Source organism: Papaver somniferum, chromosome 5, assembly GCF_003573695.1.
Source record: "Papaver somniferum cultivar HN1 chromosome 5, ASM357369v1, whole genome shotgun sequence".
Taxonomy (NCBI): Eukaryota; Viridiplantae; Streptophyta; class Magnoliopsida; order Ranunculales; family Papaveraceae; genus Papaver; species Papaver somniferum.
The window spans coordinates 138,255,750-138,263,155 of NC_039362.1; positions in this window are offsets into that span (position 1 = coordinate 138,255,750).

Genomic DNA, 7,406 nt, shown 5'->3' on the forward strand with positions numbered 1-7,406 from the left:
AGCATGATTAGTCATGCGAATTTACCCTTAAGTTTGTGGATGTATGCTCTTCGCTATGATGTGTACATTTTAAATAGAGTTCCAAGCAAAGCAGTTCCAAAGACTCCTTTTGAACTGTGGAAGGGCTGGAAACCTAGTTTAAAACACATGGAAGTTTGGGGTTGTTCAGCAGAAGCGAAAGTTTATAATCCGAAAGAGCAGAAATTGGATATGAAAACTGTTAGCGGTTACTTTATTGGTTTTCCTGAAAAATCCAAGGGGTATGTTATTTATTGTCCTAACCATAATATGAGAATTGTTGAAACTGGAAATGCAAAATTCATTAAGGATGGCGAAGTTAGTGGAGTACACCAGTGCAAGTAAAATATGTTCAAGAAATCAGAGTAATAATCCCTTTACCTCAGATTTCTACTGATATTGTGACTCCTGCGGTTGTAGAACCGATTGATGAGGGAGAAACACAAATAACGGCACCGGAGCTTCATGATGAGACTATTTCCACTGAAGAAATTGTAGAACAACCACAAGAAGTAGCCTTAAGAAGATCTACCAGAGAACGGAAAAAGGCTATTCCTGATGATTATGTGGTTTATCTACAAAAATCGTATTTTGATTTAGGGATTATGAAAGATCCAGTTTCTTATTCACAAGCTATCAAGTGTAGTAATTCTGATAAATGGATTAATTCTATAAAAGTAGAGAAAAAATCGATGGATGATAATGGAGTTTGAGAAAACGTTGAATTGCCTGAAGGATACAAAGCAATCAGGTATAAATGGGTCTTTAAGACCAAACGTGATGCAAATGGCAATATTGAATGTTATAAAGCTAGACTTGTAGCCAAAGGTTTCACTCAGAAAGATGGCATTGATTACAAAGAGACTTTTTCTTCCGTGTCAAAGAAAGAATCTCTCAGAATTATTCTAGCATTAGTAGATCAATATGACCTTGAGTTACATCAAATTATGTGAAAACAGCCTTTCTTAATGGTGAGCTTGAAGAAGAAATTTACATGTGTCAACCTGAAGGTTTTGTCCTAGAAGGATAGGAACACATGGTATGCAAACTTAAGAAATCAATTTATGGACTTAAGCAAGCCTCCAGGCAGAAGTATCTAAAATTCAACGAAACCATTCAAAAATTTGGTTTTGAATAAAATGATGTATATCCATGCATATACCTCAAGATCAGTGGGAGGAAGTTCATATTTTTGGTATTGTATGTAGATGACATACTACTTGCGAGTAGTGATCTTGGCCTTGTGCATGAAACTAAGGAATATCTCTCGAAGAATTTTGAAATGAAAGATATGGGTGAGGCTTCTTATGTGATTGGGATAGAAATATCTCGTGATAGATCACTTGGAACATTATCAATCTCACAAAAAGCATACATCGAAAGAATTCTAGAGAGGTATGAGATGAGTGCATATAAGCCAAGTATAGTTCCGGTTTCTAAAGGAGACAAGTTTGGACTCAATCTTTGTCCTAAGAATGAACTGGAATGTAAGCAAATGGATAAAATCCCTTATGCTTTTTTGGTGGGAAGTTTAATGTATGCTCAAGTTTGCATACGACCAGGTATCAGCTATCTATTTGGTATACTGGGAAGATACCTTGTGAATCCTGGAATGGAACACTGGAAAGCTGCGAAGAAAGTTTTAAGTTACCTGCAAGGAACGAAGGATCATCATCTCATATTTACGAAGTCAGATCAATTTGAGTTGGTTGGCTATACATATTACGATTTCATGGGATGTAATGATACTCGAAAGAGCACTTTTGGATATCTTTTTTTATTAGCTGGAGGAGCAATATCATGGAAAAGTGAAAAAGAGTCTATTCTCACTGGCTCAACAATGGAAGATGAATTTGTAGCATGTTATGAGGCTACAAATCACTGTTCATGGCTGTGTAATTTCATCTCAATGTTTGGAGACCTAAATTTTGCCTCTGCACCAGTGAAACTTTACTGTGAGAATGCCGCAGCAGTATTCTTTTCAAAGCATGCTAGATATACTAAGGGTTCAAGACACATGGATCTAAAGTACCTATGCGTGAAACAAGTTGTTCATTGAACACATAGGCACAAAACTTATGATTGCAGATGCATTTACGAAGGCGTTACCTCCCAAGACCTTTTTGGAACATGTTGTAAACATGGGTCTTGAGGCAGTAACAAACAATTAGTTTCACTTAGACTTTTGCTTATGTTTGAACACTTATTGAGATCTTATTATTGTTATTATTCTGAACTTATTTATGTATCCATTTTAGTATACTTTTATATTATTGGATGAATGTTACAGAAATTGTTTTCTTTTGAAGACATTAGTGGACCATTATGATACCCCTATTTAAGGCCTGATTAAGTAAGTTGCTTGTGTTGTGGTACATGGAAGGGAACATGTTGATAACATGACAATGTGCCACCGCCATGACTCGCATATGTGATTTGCTTGGTTAAGGTATTACGTTTAACCATTAAATTTGTTTAGCAATTATGCGCGCTTATGTTTTTTCTATAATTAACCGTTAAATAAATTATCACATGGACCAGTGGGAGAATGTAAGAATATTTTTATACATAGAAATATCCTGTTGGCCCATGTAATAAATTTGATTAATTAAGAATATTGCTAAATATTTCGGTTACCATTTTAGGGGATTAATTCCTATTAACTCTTCCTTGATGGACGGTCGGGATTGATTGCTAACTCTAAACCCTAGGAACCTTGGTCCTCCTTCTACCTATACAAGGAACTCAATAGCCATTAGTATTGGTTCGAGAATTTTATTATTCATTACACAAAAGCTCAAGAAGGAGAAACCAAGATATTCCATTGTATTCTCTTCTACGGGTGTGCTTGTAGCCTTGGAGGATTTATTGGATTCAATCAATGGCTTCATCAGGTATTATACTTTAACACAACTATGTGTATTGTGATTATTATGTTGTTCGAAGATCCAACCATTATGTATATAAAATAATTCTTATAACTGCGATCCAAAGTCCAAGACTTGATAAACAAATCTGTCTCACACAGAAAAGTCTATAGGTATGAATAAATTTGTCTCCCTCAGAAATACCCAAGAGTTTTTGTTACGTCTTTTGATAAATCAAGGTGAACATGATCCAATTGATGAACCAGACTTATATTCACCAAGAACAGCCTAGTATTATCAGTCACCTCACAATAAATTTAATCGACTAGCGAAACAAGTTATTGTGGAATCACAAACGATGAGACGAAGGTGTTTGTGATTACTTTTCTATCTTGCCTATCAGAGATATAAATATCAAGCCAATTTTACAATTCCACTCAATCACGATAGAAACAACAAGATCAGATCACGCAACTACAAAGAGAATAATTGGGTTTGGCTTCACAATCCCGATGAAGTCTTCAAGTCATTAACCTACAGGGTCTCGAGAAGAAACCTAAGGTTAAAGGAGAATTGACTCTAGTTATGCAACTAGTAGCACACAGGAGGTGTCGGGATTAGGTTTCCCAGTTGCTAGAGTTCTTCTTTATATAGTTTTCAAATCAGGGTTTGCAATCCAGGTTACCTTGGTAACAAAGCATTCAATATTCACCGTTAGATGAAAAACCTGATTCAACCAAGCTAATATCTTTCAACCGTTAGATCGAACTTAGCTTGTTACACACAAAAGATATGTAACCTCATTTAGGTTTATGTAACCGTACCCAAACGTGTACACCATGTTGGTTCACAAATAGTTAACCGAGGTTAGCCATCTGATTAGTCTCATATCAACCTTATTCATCTTAACCATAACTAGTTCAAATGACTCAAATGAAACTAGTTAAAGAGTTGTTCAATTGTTATATTCTCATGGATTTATACAAGAACACAATTGAAGCAAAATCGGTTTAATTCACTCGAATCGATAAATGAACATCATACCCACGGTTTGCACAGATTGCATTCCTTATTGATAAATGTTTTAGGTTTATGTACAACCGATTTTAGAAAGTAACCACTTAAGTATGCGTACGGGTATGCGTACTTAAGTAACTGGATTTGAGTTTGTTTTAGTTTTCAAACTCAGCAGAAATTCACGGACGTGAACTTTACGCCAGTATGCGTACGAGTACACGTACTTTAGGTAACCAGATGAGTTTGGTTTTGGTTTTCAAACTCAGCAAAAATTCACGGACGTGAACTTCCGCCAGTATGCATACGGGTACGCATATTTACCCAGTCTCCTACAACCTTTTTTGTATACACACAAATATGCATACTTTAGGTTCCCGGTTTTGGACTTATACACTAATGTGCGAAAACACTATGCTTATATCCAAATATGGTTATAAGAATCTAAACTCTTTATTTCAATCATTGAAACATTCTTATATAATGTCAATAGCCGTTTTCACACACTATTAGCATCAAAGCAATTTTCAAGATATTGAAATAGTCATTATCGAAACATTCCAAGTCTTACACCAAATGATTGTATCACACAAACCATGTAAGATGTTACTCGCTAATTTTCTCATGATATAAGATGAACTTGGTCGAAGCGAAAGCTTATCAACACATATTTCGAGAAATATGTAAGCGAGATATACTCAGCTCGAAATCTCAAATGTGTATAGAGAAAACTGTACGGTAACATGACTTATGTCTCAATACAGGGGATAGAGTAGAACCAGACTTTACAAGTGATAGATGAGTTTAAGTCTCCACATACCTTTTGTCGATGTAGTTCCACAAGCTCTCCTTAGTAGTTCTTCGTCTTCAAGTGATAAACGCCGTGAAGTCTAAGCTCAACTACACAAACTATGTCCTAGTCCGAGACATCTATAAATAGGCTATAAATCAAGACTTATAGTTTTGATCACTAACATTGACAAACATGCTTGAGATAGGAATGCATGCGAGTTCGACCGAGCAGTTCTCTAACAATCTCCCCCTTTGTCAATTTTAGTGATAAAACTATCAATACATATGAATTACAAAATAAATAAAAATTGTAGCTTCTCATCCAAATGCTTGATCTCCTTGGAATTTTCAACGCGACTCGATATCTTCGTCACTTCCAAGTACTCCATGATCCTAAAAGGTTGTAAGTTCAGCATCATAGTTGTTGGAGATCCGAAGCGATAACAATGAGAAAACAAATGCTCTCAATCATTGTTATACAATGTCATAGTTTTATTACATGGAATCAGAGTTCAATATTATCACAACTTTGACAACAATACTATGGTGATATGTATCACTCCCCCTTAGTCAATACTTCATCTCGACATGAAAACCACTCCCCCTTACATAATGACCCGTACATCATATGTATTTGTAGTATCACACTACACATTAATTCTCCCCTTTTTTTCAATATAAATTGGCAAAGGTACGAAAACTAGTGGGATCCTTATGAAATTTTCATAGAGATACTTCATGACCAAAAGAGAATACCATATCAACTTATTTAGATGCCATCATAAAGCCGAATCTAAATGCATTCATCAAGGAGTTTATAAAGATACAAGATAACTCCGATAATTTTCTACATCCGCACTCCCCACAGAGATTTGGCTATTAAGCACAAATTCAAAAAGAACTCTCCCCCGTAAAATGTCATTCCCGAAAGAACAACAAAGGCGACCTTACTTTCACAAGAAAATAAGGATTTCTTTGGACATAACCAAGTCACATGAAAACATGAATTTGAATCCAAAGTATTCAATTGAATTACCCACAAAATAATTCATGATTAATCCAATCGAAGTGCACAACTAAAAACCACAAGAAAACCCATGATTAATTCAATCGGAGTTTCATAACTAAATTAACCACAAGAAAGCGATCAATTCAATTGGACATGCTCGTCATAAGAGAACTCACAGAGCAACAACTAAATTGACCACAAGAGAATGATCAATTCAATTGGTCATGCTCAAACATAAGAAAACTTATGGAGCACCACAGTATATGCACAAAAATTTAGATCTGAGATCGACCAACACTGCAGAATAGACAAGGATTCATTCTATTTTCGATCACTATTTTTACAATGACATACAATAGACTTAATCCTTGTAAACAATAGTTTTATCCTTTCTTCCATCAAAACAATGACATAATAGGCTTTAAGTTTTGTAACGTCAAAAGTTCATTCTATCTTCTATCAATACTTTCATACAGACATAATAGAGATAACTTTTGAACAAGTATTTGTACTCCTTATGGATCTAACAAATGTAGCAGTTTAATTTTAAAGAAAGTCATTCAAGGCTAAACAGAAGAGTTGTTACAACTATTAAAGGTTCAAAGGTAGATCAACACAAGGATTTCAGCAAATAAAGAGATTAATCACTCAGCTCATAATAATCTCATTCAATCTCATAGAATTTTTCAGTCAGTTCAGGGTGAGCAGTCTGAGCATAGTCCAACTTATCTTTCAAAAATTCATTTTATTGCTGAAGACGAATAAGTTCAGAGCTGGGTGATGCAGGAGTTCTGGCTATCTTTCTGAAGCTATTCATGAAAAATACTTTTGGTCCTCCAAGATTGGTTCCAACAGAAACAATGCCAAATTGACTGCAAATCCTTGAGATAAGACAAGGGAAACCCGGAGTATTCTTTGAGATTTGTCTGACACTTATCATCTGACGAACAATAAGTCTATAAAAGTCAATATTTCTCCCTTCCACAACATAATACACCAGTTCTGCAAGAGGTCTGGTCCACAGTTGTCTGTCAATTGTGTTGGGCATCAGGTTAGCAACCAGAAATTTTCCAGCAACATTGAGGAACAAATCAGCATCATGAACATCAATTTTCCCTTCGTGCCGAGGAGCATTCTTACTCATGAGAAGGTCTGAGAGCGCCTCAGTAGAAGGTCTCAAATGCTCAGGAGGAGGCAAGAGAAAATCACCAGTAAGAGGCAAACAAATCAATTCAACAATTATTTGTCGGTTTACAATAAAATTTGTTCCCTCGACAATAGTTTTGAAGTTGCCATGGCTCATGAAAATCACCAGTATCAGGATCATGAAGGTTTGCATAAATTGAGCAGTTAGCTCCATGTATGCAGTTTCCATGGGACGATGAACAATACCCTATTCATGATTTGCAAAGAACCTAGATAGACCATCTACCTTGTGAACAAAGGGATTGTAAATCCTTTCCATGATAGGTTTCTTAGTAATATATTCCACATAGTAATCACTAGCCTTACTATTAAAGAACCAAATTCTTAAGCTCAGGTCAAGGAATTCTTCTCCACGATTTTGAGTACCCGAACTCTCACCACGATTAGTTCTCTTCCTAGAAAACATTTCTGGTAAAGAAGTCAACGAGAAGTTTGAGAAACTTACTTGGTTGGTGAACTGATAACAATGGTGAAGTACCGAAACTACACCACGGAGGAAA